Raw genomic sequence first — 25,000 nt, forward strand, 5'->3', positions numbered from 1 at the left:
GAAGCCGGAGGACGCGGCGGGAGGCGGGAGAGAGAGAGAGAGAGAGAGGGAGGGAGGGAGGGAGGGAGGGTAGGGGCGCGGGTGCCGGCGGGCCCCGGGAACGGAGCGGGCGGTGCACGGGCGGGAGGCGAGGGCGAACGGGGACGAGCGGGACGCGCGAACGGGAGGCGAGAGCGGCCGGGAACCCCCCGAACGAGGGGTCCGGCACCCGTCCGCGCGCGCAGAGAGGCACCCCGTCGCACGAGAGAGCACCGCGACCGCCGCGCCGGTCCCACGACCGACGCGCCGCTTCCTCCCCCGGACACCACCGCCACCACGGCAAACCCCTTTTCCCCTCCCCTGCCCGCCCCCACCTCCCCTACTCCCCCGCCGCGGCACCGGAAGAGCCGGGACGCGCCGGCCGTACCGGGCGCGGGGCGAGCGGGGAGGACGAGCGCTGAGGGAGGCGGAGAGAGAAGCGACCGGCGACGGTCGACCCGCGGGAACGACCGAACCTCCCCAGAGCGGGAAGAGGGGCGCGGACGACGGGCGGGGGACGGCGGGGGCAGAACGGAAGGCCACCCGTCGGAACCCAGCGACACACCCGTACCGAGACGCCGCGAGGACGACACGCCCCAACACGAGGCCCACGCCGCGGACCATACCGGGCGCGGCCGCGCCGGCGGATGCGGCCGGGGCTCACGGGCGGGCGGGGGCCGCAGCAGGCCCACCCCCAAAGCACACGGGCAAGCGAGGCGCAACGCCGGGGAGACGGGGAAACCACCCCCGACCCCCTCGGGCGGGGTCGGAGGACCGTGAACCGGCGGGAGGGAGACCACGCCAACGGGGAGCGGCGGGCACCGGACGGCGGCCGACCCCGGGCGAGAAGCGGAGGATGAGGACGGAACGCCTGACACGCGGCGGCGACGCCTCGCGCGGACAGGTGGAGGAGGAGGGGGAGGAGGTCGACGAGCGACTTTGACCCCGCGAGGGGGAGAGAGGGGGCCGAGCCCGCGTCGGAAGGGAGGCCGGGCCTCGGGGCAGCGAGAGGGAGAGCACCGACCGGAGCCCCCACCGCCACACCGGGACGCGCACACGGGTTCGACTCAACGCCCAGGCGCCCACCTTGGCACCCCGGCAGCTTTCCCCCGACGCACGCCTTCCCAGAGGACGGCGGGGCCGGACGGGCCCCCGCGCAGACGCACCCTCAGCCAACAGGCCCCACGGACCGGCGTGGGCGACAGCCACTAAAGCCTCTTTCTCCTCTACGCCCTCGCGGGGCGTCTTTCCCCCCGCACACGCCTCCAAGAGACCAGGCGAGACGCGCCGCCACGGCCGCGGCGGCCGGGACGCCCTTCAAAGCCCCGCCCGCCGGGCGGCCCTTCCCCCAGGCACCCCGCGACCGCCCCGAGGCTCCGTGCGCGCCCGGCTGCCCCCCTGTGAGGAGGGGCCCGGCAGCACGGCCGCGGGTCGGCCAGACGAGGAGCGAGAGAGAAAGGAACGCCGGCGGGCGGGGAGGGGGAGCGAACCCGCAGAACGAGGACCGTCGACGGCAGGGCGGGCCGCAGCGGCACCCCCCGCGGGAGACGCCTCACAAGGGACCGGGAGGCCGCTCGGGCGGCGACCGGGCACGCGAGCCAAGCCGGCGGGAATCACACTGCACCCAACCCGGAGCAGTCCCGCCACGCCCGCGGCACCGAGCCGACCCGAAACCAACGGACAACCCCCGGGAGCCCGAGGAGACGCCAGCCGACGCGAGAGCGAACCGAGGCAGACGCCGACGCCAACCGACGAAGACCCCCGCGTGGCAGCGGGTCCCAACGTCCGACGACGCGCCGGACGCGCGGCCGACCGCCGGTTCCCCCAAATAAGAAGTCCGCCCCCGAGAGCGAGGCCAACCCCCGCGGTTCACGGACCCTCGAGAGCCCCGCGGAGGGGAAGGGGGGTAGGACGGCTCCCGATCTCCACCGGCCGTGGGAACGCTGCCGTGGAAGGGGGGGACGAGGCGGCAACCGACGCCCGAGAGCACGCGGCACGCACCACACGCGACACGACCTCGCCGCGAGAGTGGCCGGGACGTGGACGCGCGTGGGGGAGGGACGCACACGCGACGGAGGGCACGGGGAAACGGAGGCGGGTGGGACCGGGAGCCCACCGCCGCCCTTCCAAACCCCACCCGTCCCGCGACGACCCCTCGCGGTGAGGGGGGTACCGCGCACGCGGGCGTGTGCACGGCCCTTCCCCGGGCCACCCGCCACCAGAAACCCAATCTCCCCCACAAGCTCCGCACAGCGGTGGCTGACAGAGCCCCGTCCCGCGTGATCCCTCCTCGTACTCGGAGCGGGGAGGCGCGGGTCGCGGTAGGCGAGAGAGCAAACGCTGCGCGCAGAAGGCTGAGGTCAGGGCGGGCAGCCGAGGGGACCATCCGGGAGAAGCCCCCCGGAGATCGTAAAGCCCTTTCCGAAGATAGCTAGAGAAGTGCAAATTCCTCACTGAGGGCGGGACGAACCCAACACCGACGAGCAGCCAAGGGCTCCGTGCACGCAACGGGAAACGAGCAACAGGCGCGGGACAGAACGTGGGAAGGACCACGCGCCAGCTGGTGGGGGGTCTGCGGTATCGGCAAAGGTCTCTTTCTCCGGGGTCTTCTTGAGCATTCGCGGACCGGGGGGACCTGCGACAGGTCCCCGCCGAGAGCCAGGCCTCTTCGGCGCACACAAAGGAGGAGCCTTGACTTGAGGGAGTCCGGTCTTTAAAAAGGGCCAGCCGCGATCGCTCAGCACCACCCTAACCGCGCAGGGCCCGCGGGGTGAAGGCACCAAAACATAGGCACGGGTGGGCGCTCACCCAACGGAAGGAGCCTTTTAACCGCACACTCAACTCCTCGACCCCCTTTCTGTCACCGTGCAGAAAGCCGGCAACTAGGACACAAGGGAAAGCGTAAAGGCACAAGCACCATGGAGCACAGGAGGCACGCCGGGGAGCGGGAAGCGCCACCGCCAACTCAGAAGCGGGCACCTTGGTGGTCAAAGCCCGGAACGCTCCAGGAGCACCGCAAGGCTCAACAAGCAGGGCGCGTGCACACACCATTCGGGAAGGGCATGCACCGCAGCGGGTCTACCACCTTCCCCCGGCACGGGGGAAGAGGGCCGCGAAGCAGTGAACGGCGTGGGGCAAGCGCCCCCGACACGTCCACAGGGACACCGCGAACCACAGCAACAAGTGTGCGCGGGTCAGCGCTGTGCTGGACAGCCGCACCCCTGACTTCCACACACCACCCTGCAAAGGAATGGGGAGGAGAGACGAGGGGCCCGCTGGCAGAACGAGAAGAGCGGTCGCCATTCGCGCTGAACGAGCCATTCGCCATGAATGTCCGTCCCTCGCCTGGCGCGGCTTAGGCCCCGGCCCGAAGAGAACGCGGCAGCACCACATCGATCCAACGGGGAGCGAGACACGCCATGCATCGGGAACAACGGGCGTGAGAGCTTTCGAACAACGCACTGGACGGGAATACGAGCGAGAAGAGCGAGAGAGAGCACGGGAAGAAGTCGCTAACACTGCCACACACACAAAAAAAAATTGCACTTTCCGAGGGCGAGAAAAAAGGAAGCGTTGCACGGGAGGCACGTGGCGTGGAAGAACGGGACTTCAACGGGCAGCGAGGTTCGGGAACTTCCTTCAAAAAAAAATAAAAAATAAAAATAAAAATAAAAAAATAAATCCCCTTCGAAGGAGAAAAGGCGCAACTCGGGAGGCACACAGCAGGAAAGAAAGGGACACACCACCAAGCAGCGGAGGTTCGGGAACTCCTTCCAAAAAACAAAAAAAAAAAAAAAACAAAAAACAAAAAAAAAACAAATAAAAAACCGGTCGGCCGCAGAGGAGCACGCCAGGGGGTCACTAGCACCAAACGGGAAAACCCCTTCCAGTCGCACTGGCACCAACGACTCCTACCGGTAACGGACGACAACCACCACGGGGAAATCGGGAACGCCTGACACGCGGGACGGTTGTCATAAAGCTGCCACACAGAGCACAGGCAAGCAAGCACGGGAAAGCAGGAAGCGCGTACTCATGGGGGACGCCAAGCTGAGCATCGAGGCTCCATGCGCAGAAGAAAAGAGCTAGGGGCTGGACAAGCAAACAGCCTTGTGCAAGCCTCTTCCAACGTCCTTTAATGACAAAAAGAGTCAAAAGGACAGCGTGTCAGCATATATCTCCAGGTACAATAAGGACAGATAGCAAAGATGAAAAGTGTAAAAGACACAGGGATAAACATGACAGGCCACACGGAACGTCTGGAAGTCATGTTCGTGACGTGTCCCCAAGAGGTCCCCATGTAGAAAGAGAACCGGACCGCAAAGGAACAACTGGTCGACCTTAGAACCTCGAGTGCTCACAGACCGAGGAGGCCATGGTAGATAGCCTGTGCTGGAACATAGCTTCCCCTCGGCCTCAGAAGTCCATGCTCCTGCTGGCAGGGACCCGGGGAGGATCCTGGAAAAAAATAAAGCCGAGGCGCCCTCAGCCGGGACACCTCGGCTCGGAGGCCGTGGGGACACAGCACCCTCTCGGCCTCAGAGGTCCAGGCTCCCGCTATCAGGGACCGAAGGGACTCCTGGAAAAGAAAAAAAAAATCCGTGGCGCCACCAGCCGGGAAGACCCGCTCTCGGGAGGTCGGGGACACAGCACCCTCTCGGCCTCAAAGTGTCTATGGTCCCGCTGGCTGGGACCGAAGGGACTCCTGAAAGAAAAAAAAAAAACTCCGTGGCGCCCCCAGCTGGCCACTCGGCTCGGAGGCCGGGGACACAGCACCCCCTCGCCTCAGAGGTCCAGGCTCCCGCTATCAGGGACCGAAGGGACTCCTGGAAAAGAAAAAAAAAAAAATCGCAGCCCCCAGCCGGGCCACCTCGGCTCGGAGGCCGGGGACACAGCACCCTCTCGGCCTCAGAGGTCCAGGCTCCCGCTATCAGGGACCGAAGGGACCTGGAAAAGAAAAAATTCCGTGGCGCCCCCTAGCCGGGCCACCTCGGCTCGGAGGCCGGGGACACAGCACCCTCTCGGCCTCAGAGGTCCAGGCTCCCGCTATCAGGGACCGGCGACCTCCGGAAGAAAAACTCCGTGGCGCCCCCAGCCGGGCCACCTCGGCTCGGAGGCCGGGGACACAGCACCCTCTCGGCCTCAGAGGTCCAGGCTCCCGCTATCAGGGACCGAAGGGACTCCTGAAAAGAAAAAAAAAAAAAAAAACTCCGTGGCGCCCCCTAGCCGGGCCACCTCGGCTCAAGGCCGGGGACACAGCACCCCTCTCGGCCTCAGAGGTCCAGGCTCCCGCTATCAGGGACCGAAGGGACTCCTGGAAAAGAAAAACTCCGTGGCGCCCCCTAGCCGGGCCACCTCGGCTCGGAGGCCGGGGCCACAGCACCCTCTCGGCCTCAGAGGTCCAGGCTCCCGCTATCAGGGACCGAAGGGACTCCTGGAAAAGAAAAAAAAAAAATCCGTGGCGCCACCTGTAGCCGGGCCACCCGCTCGGAGGCCGTGGACACAGCACCCTCTCGGCCTCAAAAGTGTCTATGGTCCCGCTGGCTGGGACCGAAGGGACTCCTGGAAAAGAAAAAAAAAAAAACTCCGTGGCGCCCCCTAGCCGGGCCACCTCGGCTCGGAGGCTCGGGGACACAGCACCCTCTCGGCCTCAAAGTGTCTATGGTCCCGCTGGCTGGGACCGGAGAGGAGGGAAGAAATAAAAAAAATAAAATAAAATAAAAAATTAAAAAAAAAAAATTGGAAAAAAAAAAAAATCCGGGACGGGGCCCAAGCCTTCTGGTCGACCTCATCCAGCTGCCACCAACCCCTCCTTGTGTCCCAATAGGTCGTACAGCCACCCTCCTCCCTGAAGTTCTCCAGGTACAACCTCCTAGCTAGAGATGGTCCCCAGACAGGACGGCGTCTCCGTCGCGCACCTGCCTGCTTCGCCTGTCACCCTCTCACCCTGGCCGGCTCACCAGGCACTTCCCCGTCCTTTGTCACCAACCGGGGGACAGGAGCGTTGCGGAAACCCTTGTCGCCACCAGGTGTCGCCCGACAGCGATCTCGATCAAGCAAACCAATACAGACTGTCACGCGCCGCCGCCGCCACACACACTCATTCCGTCTCTCCCGGAGTGACCTCCCTAGCCTGAAGGACACTCACCCACGCACAACGGGGCAGGTACCCACCACTTCTCCCGAATGGCACAAACGGTCCGGTTGTCCCGCCGGAACACAGTGAACGCGGGATGGACTCGGGGCCAACCCCCAGGCACCCAGAAAAGGAAAGTAGGACGGAGCGGTGAAAACAGGTTCTTAAGTGAAAGGACATGCACTGAATCGGTTAACAATTAGCAAGGAACAGGCAGAAGCATAGGGAAAGGGAGCGTCCAAACTCCGTCGTGAGGGGAGGGTGGCGGCGACCTCAGTTCCACACCATTTTTAAATGGCTCACTCACTTTTAAAACCCTCCACCGATCCCGATGGGGGGGAGGGGGTTGTTGTTGTTCTCTGTTCCTCGCCGCCACTGCCAGCCGGCACTCACCAAACCACACACCTGCCACCCTCTTTGGAAGACTAAACACAGAGAGTAAATTAAAGAATGGTGGAATGATGGTGGAATGGTTAAAATTCCCGTGATTTGTTTTCACTCTGATCAAAACATACTTATTTTGTGCATTTTTTGTTCCCTTGTTCACACGTGCCTCTGTGTGTGTGGTGGGGAGGGAGGGAGGGAGGGAGGGAGGGAGGGAGGGAGGGAGAGAGAGAGAGAGAGAGAGAGAGAGAGAGAGAGAGAGAGAGAGCCAATTTAAAAAATAAAAACATGGTTAAATACAGCCACTTTGGGAAGATTGCTAGAGAGAATGCAGTCCAGAGTATGGGAGGAAGGCCAGAGCTCTGGACGCTCTAGACCACAGGTCTCCCATCTCCCATATACCAGGCACCCAGCACCACCATCCCTACTTTGTTTGCTTGTGCGTTTGTTTGCTTGCTTGTTACATTAGTTTCATCCCAAGTTAATAATTATATATTTTTTTTCTATGCACGTATTTAGTTGTGGCAGGGGAACCTTTCCTTTAGGACAGGCAGACTTAGCTAGTTAGTTAGCCAGTCAAAAGTACGTAAAAAATTTATATCAACATAAATATCATTCACTAAGAAATCCTATCTAAAGAAAAAGAAAGAAAGGAAGAAAGAAGGAAGGAGGGAGGGAGGGAGGGAGAGAGAGAGAGAGAGAGAGAGAGAGAGAGAGAGAGAGAGAGAGAGAAAGAAAGAGGAAAACTGGCAGACTTAGTTTTAGTGTTTTTGTTATTGTTTATTCAAGATATTGTTTCAGGCTGGAGAGACGGCTCAGCGGTGAAGAGCACTGACTGCTCTTCCAGAGATCCTTAGTTCAAATCCAAGCAACCACATGGTGGCTCACAACCATCTGTAATGGAATCCTCTCCTTGTGTGTTGAAGACAGTGACAGTGTGCTCATAAAATAAATAAACAATAAAAAATATGTTTGAAGATTAAAGAAAACTCTCTCTCTCTCTCTCTCTCTCTCTCTCACACACAAATAAACTCTGTAATAAAAATCAATGTGACTTCATGATCAAACTTCTATAGTCAATAGGACTAGAGAGAACACATGTCTGTAAAATAAAAGCAGAACCTTTTCTGCTTTGTTTTGTTTTGCCTCAAGGTACGTTTCTTTTGGTAGGCCTAGGCAGTCATGGAACTTGCTCCGCAGATCTATCTAGCCTCAAGCTCACAGAGGTCCACTCTGCCTGCCTCGCCACCCACACAGCTCTCTCTGCTGACTATATGTCTGCATGCCAGAAGAGGGCACCAGAACCTAGGAGGACACACCACATGGCTCCTGAGAATCCAGGTTTTGACTTTAAAAAAAAAAAAAAAAAAAATTCTGACAGCATAGAGGGTAGATATCTGCCTGCCAGGCTCTTCTAGTGCTGTTTAAGGTGGGGTAATAGCCATGTGAAGGAGACAAGGGGAGAGGAAAATCGATTGGATGAGTAGTGCTGCTGAGATTAAGGAACACACACACACACACACACACACACACACACACACACACACAGAGAGAGAGAGACAGAGACAGAGACAGACAGAGACAGACAGAGACAGTAAGACAAAGAGACAGAGAGAGAGAGATGACAGAGGGACACACCGAGGGAAAGACATCAGACCAGCTGAATTTCTCAAGAAAAGAAAAGAAGAGAAAGGAAAAATGTTTTCTATATACACAAATCTGTATACATGATTTGTTATAGTGTCCCATTTGGGCACTTTGGATTCAACTGTGGATGGTTGGCAGCCAGCTTGGCTGACACCTGACCTCACCAAGATGGAGGCAGCCGGCCATTAGCCCTGATGTTCCAGGTCACTTCTGTTTCTCCCTTTCCCAGCCTCTAGGGAAACAGAACTTAATTAAACTCAGTTTGCACGTGCAGAAAGGTGAAGAGGCACCCCAAAAGCAGCCAGAAGCCTCAGACCATCCACAGCCACATGTTCTCCTTCTGCCTATATTACTTCTAAATGATCGTATTTATTTATTTATTTATTTATTTATTTATTTACTTACTTACTTACTTACTTACTTACTTACTTACTTTTTTCTTTCTTTTTTTTTCGGAGCTGGGGACAGAACCCAGGGCCTTGCACTTGCTAGGCAAGCGCTCTACCACTGAGCTAAATCCCCAACCCCCTTACTTACTTACTTACTTACTTACTTACTTATTTTTGTCATACTTAAACAATCGTTCGTCCTTGAATTCCTCCTGTATGCCAGGTAGACTTAGTCAGTCAGTCAGTCAGTCAGTCAGTCAGTCATTTAGCCAGGTCAAAATAGTTAAACATAAATATCAATAAAATCAATAAAAATCAAATGCAAACCCAATAGACAGTAAGTAAAATCGAATAAACCAAAAGATACATCATAAGCACAGAGTTTCAGCCGGACATTGAAAAGCAGCAGTTACCGAAGCAGTTCCCCTCCCACACCAACACACACACAGCTCGACCACCACCTTATCTGCACATTTTCAGCTCCTGCTTTCTAGAGTTACCAAGTTTATACACTATATTTAGCAGCAGGCCGGTTCACCGCACCCCAGGGTCAGAGAACATGCTAGACCAGCTCTAGGGGATGGGCTGGGGGGCAGGGAGGGTGGGAAGAGGGGAAACAGGCAGACTTAGGTATTCTAGTTTTGTTCATTCAAGATTCCACTTCTCTCTGTTGTAGCCCTGATAGACAGACAGGCAGGCAGGAATATTTGTTTGTTTGGCTTGGGGTTTGGGTTTGGTCCATTTGTTGGTGGATTTTGTTTTGTTTTGTTTCATTTTGTTTTTCGGGAAGTGTGGTGACTTAGTGCCTACACAAGCCAAGGCAGGAAAAATAAATAAGTAAAGATCTCTGAAACACAAATCTGGGGTGGGCTCTAGCATGGCCATGGACACACGCATGCACAGACGCACGCACGCACGCACGCACGCACGCACGCACGCATTGTAGACACGCACTCAAGGACACACTGGATTCTACAATGTTTGGTTTCTGAGTGTGTGTCATACAGAACCTAACAGAATATGTAATGAACTCTGGCAGTGACAGCAGAAACAACCTATGAGAAGGCGTCCTTGCAATATTAAAATGGCAGGCTAGCCAGGTGACAGTTATCTTATCCAATCTGATGTAGGCCTCATTCACACGGCATCTAGGCCTTAACAGTTAATTGTATCTGTTTTTATTTTCCTCTTAGGCCATCACATTGTTTTACCTAGACCTTAACAGCCAGCAGCTACCAGCCTACAGCTACCAGTTTCTTTCTTTTCATAAAGAAACCCTGTCTGAAAAACTAGGGAGGGAGACAAACAGATTAACAGATCTCTCTCTCTCTCTCTCTCTCTCTCTCTCTCTCTCGCTCTCTCGCTCTCTCGCTCTCTCGCTCTCTCGCTCTCTCGCTCTCTCGCTCTCTCGCTCTCTCGGCGCCTGTGTTTGTGTGTTCAACAGAGGAGGCAATGGCAGATAAATGTCTGCCCCTCCTCTGTAAGCCAGGCCACTCCATTACTGCCTTTCCTTTTTCTTAGTTTGTTTGGTTTATTCCAAGTTAATTGTATCTGTTTCTTTATTTTCCTCCTCATTTCTTTAGTTGAGTCAGGGGTCTTTGCACAAAAGCCCTGGAAATCAGTACCTGGATCAGGTCTGGCAGCCTGCTCACAGAGTTCTACCCACCTTCACCTCTCAAGTGATGCAATCAAAGACATGCAGCACCACACCTGGCTTCTTTTCACATGTACATTTACTTTAGTTCCAATGCTCATTCAGGTCTGAGAGACGGGGGAGGGAAGGAGGGAAGAGAGACAGAGAGTGACAGAGAAACAGCTGACAGAGAGGGAGAATTGTAGGTTAATTATTGTTCCGTCTCCTCAATCACGGTCTACTGGTCGCCATCGTGGCAACCATGCCCCGCAACCCTACTCTCCCCGGTAAGATCAAGCATAATGGCGGCAACCATATAATTCCTGCTTAGTCGCACTGAACACTCCGGTCATCACTACCTGTGGAGAATTGTAAGGGGGCTCCTCTGGTCTAGAGAGTAGTACCCTTGAATGAAATGAGGATCACAGCAAGCATTATTTGTTTTGAGATATAAGATGTGGAAAGAACTATATGTGTGGATTTACAGACAGACAGACAGACAGACAGACATACAGACAGAGAGGACAGGATAGGACAGGACAGGACAGGACAGGACAGGACAGGACAGGACAGGACAGGAGAAAAACAAGAACACAAACAAAAACTCAAAATGGAAGTCCGGTTCCAAATAGTCTCTGTCTGCCCTGTCGCTCTAGTGTTGGTGGTCCAGGTTATAAAAGCTTATACATGGGTGGGTGCGGGAAGTGCTGGGTGTTCAGTTCAGGTCCAAGATTATTGCGGGTAACTAGACAACAAAGAAAGCAGTTAGACTGACTTCAACAGTGTTCGGTTTCTGAGTGTGTTATCACACAGAAGAGCCTAACAGAATATGTAATGGAATTCTGGCAGCAACAGCAGAAACAACCAATGAGAAAGTGTCCTTATAATATTAGCAACTGCAACAAAATGGCAGACCAGCCTGGCCACAGTTCCTAGCCATTAACTCATCTAACATAGGCCTTCTTCACGTTGCATCTAGATAGGCCTCCTATCTTCCTCTCCAGTGCTGAGACTAAAGTGAGATCAAAGTCATGCATCACCATGGGTGCCTTCCTTTTCATTTCTTTTCTTTCATCCTAGGAAGTGAGTGTGTGTGTGTGTGTGTGTGTGTGTGTGTGTGTGTAAAGAGAGAGAGAAGGAGGGGGGGAGAGAGAGAGAGAGAGCTTTAGAGAGAGAGAGCTTTAGAGAGAGAGAGAGCTTTAAAATCAGCACTCAAGCCTTTTCTCTTCCTATCCCTATCCCAATCCCCCCCCCAAACCAGCAGCAAAGCCACCAGCACTCGAGAGACAGAGGAAGATGAAATCTCTAGTCTGAGAAACAAGAGGAGGTAGATAAACATACCCCCCTCTCTCCTTCATAATTTGTTAAAGTGTTCCTTATGTTGTGTGGACTCTACTTTATTAAGCAAGTTTCACATCGTACTATCTCCAAAGAGGAGTCAACAGTCTTTGGCGTGCAGGCAGTTGTTGCCTGCTTTAAATATTTTTTGGTGTGTTTGTTTGTTTGTTTGTTTGTTTGTTTGTTTGTTTGTTTCAAACCGAGGGCCTGCCTGCATTCAACAGATCCAACCCAGTTCTCAGAGGGGGAAAATGGAGTTGAGTCCGAAGTCACTGGCATTTAGGTCATCGGCCATTGACAGTCATAGGAGATGGGAATATCGTCCTTTCTCCAATGGAGACTCACCTGGGTATGCATCAACCACATCTAAGGGCAGGCCTGGGTTAGTACGGGGTGGTGGATGGGGAGGAAGGATCTGGAAAGAGCTTTGCGATGGGAAACTATGATCAGAATGTTGCACAGAAAACAAAATTTGTATTTAAAAAGAAAAAAAAAAGGCTATCCAAAATCTATCCAAAAATGAAAGGAAACAAAACAAAACAAAACAAAACAAACAAACCGACAGCAGAACTTTACTAACTGCAAATGCTCCATCTCCCTGTATCCAACCACTCCACTCCCAGATAGGTAGATGATAGTTTGCACTTCTGTCCCAGTTGGGTTAAGAAAAGGGGAACCACCTCTGTGGAGAGCCATCTCTCCAGCCCTTGACAAGCTTTATTTAACTAAACATTAAACATGAATCAGAAACGCCAAACCCTGTACATATATGGTCCAGATTCACCCTTACTTAGAAATCCCCGAGCTGGCAGGGCGAGGCTGGGAATTGAGAGTGAGCAAAAAGGAGTCTGCCTCTTTCCCCCAGGGTGTGCTATCAACTCCATTACCATTTCCAAACAGCTGGGTGTGAGTCTAACTAAGGTTTCCTTCAGTCAGACATTTGCCAGGAGCCGGAGCCCTGACAGGACAGCGAGAGCGATGATCAGACATCATTTCACAGAAATCATCACTCTGCTGATTTCAGGCAGAAAACTTTAGAAAAACTCTAAACTCTAAAGAGGCACTGAAGCGTGCTAGGCAGCAGCAGTACTTCCCCGACTGACCTTCAGGGACCTGCATATTCTCCAGCCCCGCCCCACCCCACCCTCTCAGCTAGCTCCTGTCCACCCCCTCCCCTCCCCCCACATACAGGGAGGAGGCCTTGTGTGTGTGTGGGGGGGGGGCGGCAGCGGGAAGATGCAACTCTCTCTTGAGAGAGAGTTCGGTCTCCCAAACAAATACATAACTAGAAACTTCATTTATTTACTTTATTTCATCGAGCATACCGTGGAAGAGGGAAAAGGAACAGGGAAGCTAGGCCAACTGGTCGAGCTCCTCCTTTCGTTTTGTTTCAAAAAGGAAAGGAAAAGCCAAAGAACCCCCTCTTTTTGGTGAAAGGAACAGAATGGTGAAAGTTGAAACATCGGCTCGCCACTTAATACTTTGGCTTTTAATAAAAGGGACAGCAGATCGACTTCCGAGTTGATTAAGAGAGAGAGAGAGAAAGAGAGAGAGAGAGAGAGAGAGAGAGAGAGAGAGAGAGAGAATAAACCACAAAAAAACGTTTTGTCGACCAGCCTCCTTTTAAACCTCTGTTACACAGGAAGACTGGTCAACCTCATTCCCCCCTCCCCCCACTCACACACACACCCCCCCCCCCCTCCACGGAGAGGTTTAATGAGAGAAGAAAGGTAGAAGAAGAGAGTGCGTCAGTCATGAGCACGTGGAGAGAATTTGGGAGGGGAATGGGGAGAGAAGGGACAAAGGGGAAGAGGGGAAGAGAGGAAGAGCAAAAGAGCAAAGAGAGGAGCAAAGAGAGCCAACCTCATATTTTATTTTTTTTAAAGATTTATTTATTTTATTTATGCGTAAGAGTACACTGTAGCTATTTTCAGACACACCAGAAGAGAGCATCAGATCCCATTACAGATGGTTGTCAGCCACCTTGTGGTTGCTGGTAATTGAACTCAGGACCTCTGGGAGAAATTTGTGTGTGTGTGTGTGTGTGTGTGTGTGTGTGTGTGTGTGTGTGTGCCCGTTAGTTTAAAAATCTGCTGTAGACCTCCCTTTTAATATCTGTTTAACAAATATTTTTACCATATTTAAATTTTATTTATTTTATTTTACTTAAAAATAATAATGAATAAAGAGTCAATGTGAATAAACAATAAAACAAAATCAAGGTGACTGGGGTTGGGGATTTAGCTCAGTGGTAGAGCGCTTGCCTAGCAAGAGTAAGGCCCTGGGTTCGGTCCCCAGCTCCAAAAAGAAAAGAAAAAAAATAAAATCAAGGTGATCAACAGATACCGACGACTGACATGGAAAAAGTTAATAGATCGCCATAAAAACAGAGTAAGTGCGATGTAAACAATAAAACAGATGGGATGGAGAGATGGCTCAGCGGTTAAGAGCACTGACCGCTTCTCCCAGAGGTCCTGAGTTCAAATCCCAGCAACCACATGGTGTTCACAACCATCTGTAATGAGATCTGGATGCCCTCTTCTGGTGTGTCTGAAGACAGCTACAGTGTACTCACATGCGTTAAATAAATAAATTAAAAAAAAAAAAAGAAAACAATAAAGCAGAAATTAAGACGAGGGACACAGAAGGACAAGGGAGATAAAACAATTAAATGTTAACAGACATAAAGTGGGAACGACGGGGGTTGGGGACTTAGCCCAGCTATAGAGTGCTTGCCTAGCAAATGCAAGGCCCTGGGTTCAGTCCCCCAGCTCTGAAAAAAGAAAAAAGAAAAAAAGAAAAAAAAAGAAAAGCGGGAACGAGAGGAAGGGCAAATATAGACGACTGAAACGAAATGATGGAATAAATTTATAAAATAATAATAAAGTACGAGTAAATACGAATAAATGGCAAACTGGACTTTAATAAATGTTTAAATCAAGGTGAATGACAAATACAATTTAGACAAAAAGGTTTTGAAAATGAAAGAAATAGAAAGCATATATGAATCAATAACAAGACTGAAGTCACAATGGCCTTTGAAGTGACACGGACGACAAACGTGAAAAACATAAATGAAATAATTTCGACAGCCACGGACATTCACATGGTGTGTTGGGAAACACCAGTCTTTATTTGGCGAGTGAAACGCCTCGGGGAACTCTGTACATAGGAGGCTGGGAGCATGAATCACTCTATCTATCTATCTATCTATCTATCTATCTATCTATCTATCTATCTTTTTTTTTTATTTTTCTCTCCCCTACATCTTCCCACCATACCATACGTTTCTCCTTATACAAATCCATAGATTTATATATGTTCTTAATTTCATTTTTTCCTCTGCCACACAGCCCACCACACAGAACCTCTATCTCGGGATCCCCCTTCTCAGCACCAGTGGCAAGGGCACAGCTCCCCAGAGAATTAACTCGGATCCGAACATAAGCGCGACAAGAAATTAAAAGTTAAATCGGAAGTGAAACTGAAAATGAAATTTTGGCCGAAAATAAAATAAAATGAAAGGTATAAGTTTTGTGACAATCAAATCATAAATCCCAATTGGGCAAAAAATAAAATTACAAAGTCAAAATTTTGTCCAGTCCACTGTGCTCCCATCCTCCTGAACTTGCTCGGTAGAGTAGTCTAGTCCCAAACTCACAGAGGTCTGCCCTGCCTTTCTCTGAAACCTGCAGAGCCAGTCAAAACCTACAATCCTTTGTTGTTTGTTTGGCAGTTTGGCAGTTTGTTTGTTCCTGATTGCAAATGTGGGCTCTCTCTGATTCCTATATGTCTGCATGCCAGAAGAGGGCACCAGAACATAAGAGGACACACCACACAGCTCCTGAGAATCCAGAGGGTTTTTTTTTGTTTTGTTTGTTTTGTTTGTTTTTTCTTCCTCTTTTCTTTTTTCCGGAGCTGGGGACCTTGCTCTTCCCAGGGCCTTGCGCTTGCTAGGCAGCGCTCTACCACTGAGCCAACCCCCAACCCCCCGAGAATCCAGGTTTTTGACCAAAACAAAAACAACAACAGGGGCTGGAGAGATGGCTCAGCGGTTAAGAGCACTGACTGCTCTTCCAGACGTCCTGAGTTCAATTGCCAGCAACCACATGGTAGCTCACAACCATCTGTAATGAGATCTGATTGATCTCTTCTGGTGTGTCTGAAGATAACTGCAGCATACTCAGATAAATAAAAAACAAATCTAAAAAAATTAAAAACAACAACAAAAAACACAAAAACAAACAAACAAACAAAAACCCCCCAAAACTAACAACCTAGAGGGTAGATATCTGCTCACCAGGTCTTCTAGTGCTATTTAAGGCTTCCTGTAGATAATAAAGCTTGTGTATCTTTTATCCAGGAACAGAATCATCAAGGCAGGGTAGGAGAGAAGCCCTGTTTGGGATTAAACGTTTCTACAACGTAACAGGAGGAGGCGGAGGGAGAGGGGCTCCTCAGACATAAATCTAAAATAGTACAATGGATCATTTTGAAGGCGTGTGGGTGAGGGTGACTGGAGACAGAGTTTTTCTCTGAGTGAGTGTGGAACTCACTGTCCCTGAGCTCAGCCTGTGATGAGAGAGAGAGAGAGAGAGAGAGAGAGAGACAGGGATCGAATTTTCTGTGTCTCTCTGTCTCTGTCTGTCTGTCTCTCTCTCTGTGTCTGTCTCTCTCTCTGTCTCCCTGTCTCTGTCTCTCTTTCTCCTCTCTCTGTCTCTCTGTCTCTCTCTGTCTCTGTCTCTCCCCCTCCCCCATGCGTGTGTTTGTGTGTTCAACCGAGGAGGCAATGGCAGATAAATGTCTGCCCCTCCTCTGTAAGCCAGGCCACTCCATTACTGCCTTTCCTTTTTCTTAGTTTGTTTGGTTTATTCCAAGTTAATTGTATCTGTTTCTTTATTTTCCTCCTCATTTCTTTAGTTGAGTCAGGGGTCTTTGCACAAAAGCCCTGGAAATCAGTACCTGGTTCAGGTCTGCAGCCTGCTCACAGAGTTCTACCCACCTTCACCTCTCAAGTGATGCAATCAAAGACATGCAGCACCACACCTGGCTTTTCACATGTACATTTACTTTAGTTCCAATGCTCATTCAGGTCTGAGAGACGGGGAGGGAAGGAGGGAAGAGAGACAGAGAGTGACAGAGAAACAGTTGACAGAGAGGGAGAATTGTAGGTTAATTATTGTTCCGTCTCCTCAATCACGGTCTACTGGTCGCCATCGTGGCAACCATGCCCCGCAACCCTACCTTCGGTAAGATCAAGCATAATGGCGGCAACCATATAATTCCTGCTTAGTCGCACTGAACACTCCGGTCATCACTACCTGTGGAGAATTGTAAGGGGGCTCCTCTGGTCTAGAGAGTAGTACCCTTGAATGAAATGAGGATCACAGCAAGCATTATTTGTTTTGGAGATATAAGATGTGGAAAGAACTATATGTGTGGATTTACAGACAGACAGACAGACAGACAGACAGACAGACAGACATACAGACAGAGAGGACAGGACAGGACAGGACAGGACAGGACAGGACAGGACAGGACAGGAGAAAAACAAGAACACAAACAAAACTCAAAATGGAAGTCCGGTTCCAAATAGTCTCTGTCTGCCCTGTCGCTCTAGTGTTGGTGGTCCAGGTTATAAAAGCTTATACATGGGTGGGTGCGGGAAGTGCTGCTGGGTGTTCAGTTCAGGTCCAAGATTATTGCGGGTAACTAGAACAACAAAGAAAGCAGTTAGACTGACTTCAACAGTGTTCGGTTTCTGAGTGTGTTATCACACAGAAGAGCCTAACAGAATATGTAATGAATTCTGGCAGCAACAGCAGAAACAACCAATGAGAAAGTGTCCTTATAATAAAATAACTGCAACAAAATGGCAGACTAGCCAGCTAACAGTTCCCTAGCCATTAACTCATCTGACATAGGCCTTCTCTTCACGTTGCATCTAGATAGGTCTTCCTGTCTTCCTCTCCAGTGTGTGTGTGTGTGTGTGTGTGTGTGTGTGTGTGTGTGTGTGTGTGTGTGTGTGTGTGTGTAAAGAGAGAGAGAAGGAGGGGGGAGAGAGAGAGAGAGAGCTTTAGAGAGAGAGAGCTTTAGAGAGAGAGAGAGCTTTAAAATCAGCACTCAAGCCTTTTCTCTTCCTATCCCTAGTCCCAATCCCCCCCCAAACCAGCAGCAAAGCCACCAGCACTCGAGAGACAGAGGAAGATGAAATCTCTAGTCTGAGAAACAAGAGGAGGTAGATAAACATACCCCCCCTCTCTCCTTCATAATTTGTTAAAGTGTTCCCTTTGTGTTGTGTGGACTCTACTTTATTAAGCAAGTTTCACATCGTACTATCTCCAAAGAGGAGTCAACAGTCTCTTGGCGTGCAGGCAGTTGTTGCCTGCTTTAAATATTTTTTGGTGTGTTTGTTTGTTTGTTTGTTTGTTTGTTTCAAAACCGAGGGCCTGCCTGCGTTCAACAGATCCAAACCCAGTTCTCAGAGGGGAAAATGGAGTCAAGTCCGAAGTCACTGGCATTTAGGTCATCGGCCATTGACAGTCATAGGAGATGGGAATATCGTCCTTTCTCCAATGGAGACTCACCTGGGTATGCATCAACCACATCTAAGGGCAGGCCTGGGTTAGTACGGGGTGGTGGATGGGGAGGAAGGATCTGGAAAGAGCTTTGCGATGGGAAACTATGATCAGAATGTTGCACAGAAAACAAAATTTTGTACTTAAAAAAAAAAAAAGGCTCCCGATATCTATCCAAAAATGAAAGGAAATAAAACCGACATCAGAACTTTACTAACTGCAAATGCTCCATCTCCCTGTATCCAACCACTCCACTCCCAGATAGGTAGATGATAGTTTGCACTTCTGTCCCAGTTGGGCTGTCGAGGTTAAGGAAAGGGGAACCACCTCTGTGGTTATGTGATCCACACACGAAATAAAAAAAAAGGAGCGGATAAACGTGCCTGGCATTTTAAGATGCTCAATTTCTTTTGCAAGCTTCATTTTGTTTCATTCTTTTAAAGGTTTACTTATTTATTTTCACTTACATTGAGTACACTAAAGCCCTTTTCATATACACAGGGCAGTAGAGTGCATGGGATATCCCTTTGCAGAGGGTTGTGACACCATGTGGTTTCTGTGGAATCGAACTCAGGACCTTCTCAAGAGCAGAGCGGTGAGTGCTCTTAACCTCGGAGCCATCTCTCCAGCCCTTGACAAGCTTTATTTAACTAAACATTAAACATGAATCAGAAACGCCAAACCCCTGTACATATATGGTCCAGATTCACCCTTACTTAGAAATCCCCGAGCTGGCAGGGCGAGGCTGGGAATTGAGAGTGAGCAAAAAGGGGTCTGCCTCTTTCCCCCAGGGTGTGCTATCAACTCCATTACCATTTCCAAACAGCTGGGTGTGAGTCTAACTAAGGTTTCCTTCAGTCAGACATTTGCCAGGAGCCGGAGCCCTGACAGGACAGCGAGAGCGATGATCAGACATCATTTCACACAGTGAAATCATCACTGTTGATTTCAGGCAGAAAACTTTTAGAAAACTCTAAACTCTAAAGAGGCACTGAAGCGTGCTAGGGCAGCAGCAGTATTTCCCTGACTGACCCTTCAGGACCTGCATACTCTCCAGCCCCGCCCCACCCCACCCCCTTCTCAGCTAGCTCCTGTCCACCCCTCTCCCTCCCCCCACATACAGGGAGGAGGCCTTGTGTGTGGGGGCGGCGGGGAGATGCAACTCGCTCTTTTTTTTCCTTTTCTTTTTTTCTTTCTTTCTTTCTTTCTTTCTTCTTCTTTTTTTTTCTTTTTTTTTTCTTTTTCCGTAGCTGGGGACCGAACCCAGGGCCTTGCGCTTGCTAGGCAAGCGCTCTACCACTGAGCTAAATCCCCAACACCCGCAACTCTCTCTTGAGAGATAGTTCGGGTCTCCCAAACAAATACATAACTAGAAACTTCATTTGTTTACTTTATTTCATCGAGCATACCGTGGAAGAGGGAAAAGGAACAGGGAAGCTAGGCCAACTGGTTTTGTTTCAAAAAGGAAAGGAAAAGCCAAAGAAACTTCCTTTTGGTGAAAGGAACAGAATGGTGAAAGTTGAAACATCGGTTTCGGCCACTTAATACTTTGGCTTTTAATAAAAGGGACAACACATCTCCCTCCTATTTGGTTAAAAAAAAAAAAAAGGAATTAAAACACCACAAAAACGTGCTGTCAGCCAGATTCCCTTTAAACCCTCCGTTATACAGGAAGACGGGTTTTTTTTAAGCATCATTTTAAATATATAAATATGTATTTGTGTGTGTGTGTGTGTGTGTGTGTGTGTGTGTGTGTGTGTGTCCGTCCGTCCGTCCGTCCGTCTGTCAGTCAGTCAGTCAGTCAGTCAGTCAGTCAGTGTCTTCTGTATGGAGAGGATGTGCTGACTCTGAAGCTATGATCTAGACACTTTCTTTTTTTTTTTTTTTTTTAAAGATTTATTCATTTATTATATATAAGTACACTGTAGCTGTCTTCAGATACACCAGAAGAGGGCTTCGGATCTCTTTACAGATGGTTGTGAGCCACCATGTGGTTGCTGGGAATTGAACTCAGGACTCCTGGAAGAGTAATCGGGTGCTCTTAACCGCTGAGCCATCTCTCCAGCCCTAGACACTTTCTAAATCACAGTTAAAAAGTTTTTAATAACTGTGTGAAGGAGACAGGTAGGGGTGTGTGTGTGTGTGTGTGTGTGTGTGTGTGTGTGTGTGTGTGTGTGTGTATGCATGCATGCATGTGGGGGGGAGGGGAGGCTTTGATATCAGCACTCAAGCTTTTTTACTTCCTATCCCAATCTCCCCAAACTACCATCAAAGCAGCACTAGGGAGGCAGAGAAAGGTGAATCTGAGAGTTTCAGTCCTTCCCGCCCTACAGACGAATACAGAGAAACCCAGTCTGAGAAACTAGGGGAGGGGGAGGGGAGAGAGAGAGAGAGAGAGAGAGAGAGAGAGAGATCAAATTCTCTTGTGTCTGTCTCTGTTTTTCTCTATTCTCTCTCTCTCTCTCTCTCTCTCTCTCTCTCTCTCTCGTTGTGTGTGTGTGTGTGTGTGTGTGTGTGTGTGTGTGTGTGTGTGTTTGTTTGTTTGTTTGTTTCAAACCCAGAGCCTGTCTGTAACAGATCTAAACACAGTTCTTGAAGGGGAAAATGGAAACAATTCCATAGTCTCTGGCAATGAAGTCATGTCCCATTGAAAACCACAGGAGAGGGGAATATTGTCCTCAACTAGGCATATATCAACCAGTATTTCACAGGCAGACCTTCAGGGAGGTGCAGATTCACCAGCCCTACTCCCTCCCTCCCATCCCCCCAGCATCCCTGCTCATCTCCTGTCCACCATTTGTTGATTCATTGTTGCTGTTGCTGTTGCTGTTGCTGTTGCTGTTGTTGTTGTTGTTGTTGTTGTTGTTGTTGTTGTTGTTGTTGTTGTTCCTGGTGTGAAGAACACTGCAGTAGCCTCTTCCTCTAATAAACTCTCTGGTCTTTAGGGATCCTTCACCCACTCACTCTCTGCCAGACTGAGTTCACAGCAGAAAACGCGTTTTTGAGAGAAACATGTTCCTGGTCCTCTGTGCCCATATTGAGGGAGGCACAGAAAGGGATAACAAGGAAGGGAGACCCGGCAGTGGTAGGGGGCTGGGATGGGGGTCGGGGGTGGGTGTCCTAGCTTGCTAATCCAACTGACCCACTTGCTGTGTAAATAAATATTTTGCATTCTGTGTCCCTTGTTTGATTTCTCACCACCTCCAGATTGTCAATCTCCCTGTGTCGATTGCACAAGAACCCAAATGGGGATGCTGGGGTGGTGAGCTGATTCCCTCCCTAGAACACCTGTGCACTCTCTCATAGTCTCTAAGCTCCCTTGCTGACTCTTTTTGGGCTTGGACCTGGCTGTCTGTAAGCCAGGAAGGAAGGAAGGAAGGAAGGAAGGAAGGAAGGAAGGAAGGAAGGAAGGAAGGGAGGGAGGGAGGGAGGGAGGGAGGGAGGGAGGGAGGGAACAGGCCTCAGTTGAGAATCCCAATTTTCTAGTTCACTGCATCTGATGGCTGGCTGACCCTTCCAGGTGAATTGTATTTTTTTTTCCTTTTCACTCCTTTATTTGAGTCAGGGGTGTCTGCACATAGACCTGGAAATCAGTACCTAGTGATCAGGCCTGCCTGCCTGCCTGCCTGCCTGCCTGCCTGCCTGCCTGCCTGCCTGCCTGCCTCCTCTATCTCACAGAGACACAGTTCTAAACACCTCTGCCTCTTGAATGATGGAAATAAAGACATGCACGAACACCTGGCTTCCTTTCATTGTACATTTAGCCTAATTTCAGTTTTATTCATGTCTGGGAGGGAGACTTGCTTGTGTGCTGTAGTTCAATTCCTTTCACTGTGTGGTTTCCCCACCACCTTGGCCACCATGCCACGTGAAGAGAAGAAGAGATGAACCATATTAAGTTGGCACCCATATAACAAACACTTGGTTGCTTCCTCTGAGCCCTTCTGAGTATCCTTACATCTCTGTATTTTAAAGTGGTTTTGTTTTGTTTTTTATTGCTGTCAAACTCTCTCTCTCTCTCTCTCTCTCTCTCTCTCTCTCTCTGTGTGTGTGTGTGTGTGTGTGTGTGTGTGTGTGTGTGTGTGTGTGTGTGTGTATTTTTTTCTTCTCCCAGAGCTGAGGACTGAACCCAGGTCCTTGAGCTTGCTAGGCAAGGACTCTACCACCGGAGTCTAAACCCCAACCCCTACCTCTGTGTTTTAAAAAGTAGACTCTGGAGCAATACCGGGCAGGTCTCCAAGGCGGGTCCTTCGCTTTATTTTATTCTTTTTGTTTTTAATTGTTAAAGATTTGTTTGTTTGTTTGTTTGTTTGTTTTATGTCTATTCGAGTACCCTGTAGGTGTCTTCAGACACCCCAGAAGAGGGCATGATTGACAATTACAGATGGTTGCAAGCCGCCATGTGTTGGCTGGGTATTGAACTCAGGACCGCTGTAAGAGCAATCAGTGCTCTTAACGACGGTGCCATCTCTCCATCCACCTACTTTATTTTATTCTCTATGCTCTCTTGTGCGAGTCAAGGTCAAGCAGGCAAGAAAACACCCAAACAGATTGGTCCATCACCACTTTCTGAATTCTTTGTTGTTGATGTCAGGGATGTAAAGCAAGTTTACCCAAGAAGAATTGTAAGGGAGTCCTTCTGATTTAGAGAATAGCAGCCTTGAAATGAAATGAGAATCACAACAAGCATTTGTCTTATTGTTTTTTGTTTTTTTCTTCCTTTCTTCGGAGCTGAGGACCGAACCCGGGGCCCAAGCTTCCTAGGCAAGCGGTCTACCACTGAGCTAAATCCCCAACCCCTACATTTGTCTTAAAGTCTGAAAAACACAAAACAAAACAAAACAAAACAAAACAAAACAAAACAAAACAACAACAACAACAACAACAACAACAACCAAGAACAAACCATGAGACCGCAGAAATCCTCAGGCGGAGGAGTAAGGAGCTAGTTTTTATTGGTTAGGGTATTATTTGGTCAGTGGGGGTAGGGGTGGGGGTGGGGGTGGGGGTGTTGTCCTTCCTACATCTCTCTTGCATGAATGAGCTGAACATTACTTAAGCTTGTGTCCAAAACTGTCCATTTTTTAGATTGATCCCAGGAGGGAGGGAGCGAGCCGGGGATACAGCACACCCTCTCTGGCCTCAGAGGTCCAGGCTCCCGCTGGCAGGGCCCGAAGGGACTCCTGGGGGGAAAAAGTCTCCGAGGCACCACCTAGCCGGTTTTATTCTTGAAGAAAAGCAAACATACATAATGGAATAAGGGAAAGAAAAAACCCTGTTTTCTATATACACAAGCAGTCGTAATTTGTTATAGTGTCCCCTTTGCGTAGTTTGGATTCGATGACTTTATTTTATCAAGCAAGTTTTAAACAGCGGTAACTCCAAAGAGGAGTCAACAGCCCTTATGCAGTCAGTCATTGACCCTTTGGTCTGTCTGTCTGTCTGTCTGTCTGTCTGTTTCAAAAAACGAGGGAGGGCCTGCCTGCCTGCCTGCCTGCCTGCCTGCCTGCCTGCCTGCCTGCGTGCCTGCATCAGATCTAAATACAGTTCTCAGAGGGGAAGACAGAGACAAGTCAGAAGTCACTAGCACTCAATGAATACCACCAACCCAAGGGCAGGCCTAGGGTAGAATTTGATGGACGGACGGACGGACAGACGGACGGACGGACGGATGGACAGATGGACAGAAAGGATCTAGGAGGAGCTTTGGGAAAGATGAAAAGCCTCCATTTCCCCCAAAAGAACGAGCCTCAACAGCTGGGCTCTTCGAGATGAGTTATAAGGGGAACCACACATACAGTTTTGTATCACACATACAGTTTGTCATCATCCGTCAATACCAGGTAGACTTTTCAACGTATGTAGGTAGTTGTTGTCAGGTCAGTCCTTTACTAAGCCTCATGTACCTGCAGGGTAAGCCTCAGGAATTCATCTGTGCGTCCCGCAGGGTATGCTTTCTTGCTTTGTTAAAGGCTAGACTTTGGTTGCTGTCTGTCTGTCTGTCTGTCTGTCTGTCTGTCTGTCTGTCTGTCTGAATGAATGAGCGAGGGAATGAACGAATGAGTGAGATGCACAAAGCTGTGGTTTTAAGATGCTTAATTTCTTTACAAGGTTTATTTATTTAAACATTAAACATTGGGGTTGGGGATTTAGCTCAGTGGTAGAGCGCTTGCCTAGGAAGCACAAGGCCCTGGGTTCGGTCCCCAGCTCCGAAAATAAAATAAAATAAAATAAAATAAAATAAAATAAACATTAAACATTAATCGGAAATAATGGAGTCAGCAGTTAAGAGTTCTGACTGTGTTCTTCCAGAGGTCCTGAGTTCTATTCCCATGGTGGCTCACAACCCTCTGTTATGGGATCGATCTGCTGTGTGTCCGAAGACAGCGTGCAGTGTGCTGTTTGTAGGGTAAAGAAAAAAAATACTAAAGAAGAAAAAAAAAAGAGAGAGAAAAAGTTAGAAGCACCAAGTCAAGTCATGTAAATATTGCCCACATTCGGATTTAGACATGCCTGAGTCAGTCAGGGCGAGGCTGGCTGAGAGCGAATCAGTGAACGATCGGACTCTTCCTCTCTCTGTGAGGGTGTGTCATGAACTCTATTACCATTTCCAAAGAGTTAGGTATGCTGGAGCGAAGTGGACCGGAAAGCCAAGGGAGGAGAGGTATGCCTACACGAGTCCACCCAACCCCCGCCCCCCCCAGGGAGACATCCTCGAGTGGTGGGGGGAGGGGGCGAAGGTGTGGAGGGATAATTTCCAACAAATAAATCCCAACAAATAAATTACTAGAGACTTGATTCATTGATTTACTTTAAATTTATTGAGTGTATCGGGAAAGAGGGAAAATGGGTCAAGGAGGGAGGGAGGGAGGGAGGG

The sequence above is a fragment of the Rattus norvegicus genome, chromosome 3 (assembly GCF_021556685.1).
Source record: "Rattus norvegicus strain SHRSP/BbbUtx chromosome 3, alternate assembly SHRSP_T2T, whole genome shotgun sequence".
Taxonomy (NCBI): Eukaryota; Metazoa; Chordata; class Mammalia; order Rodentia; family Muridae; genus Rattus; species Rattus norvegicus.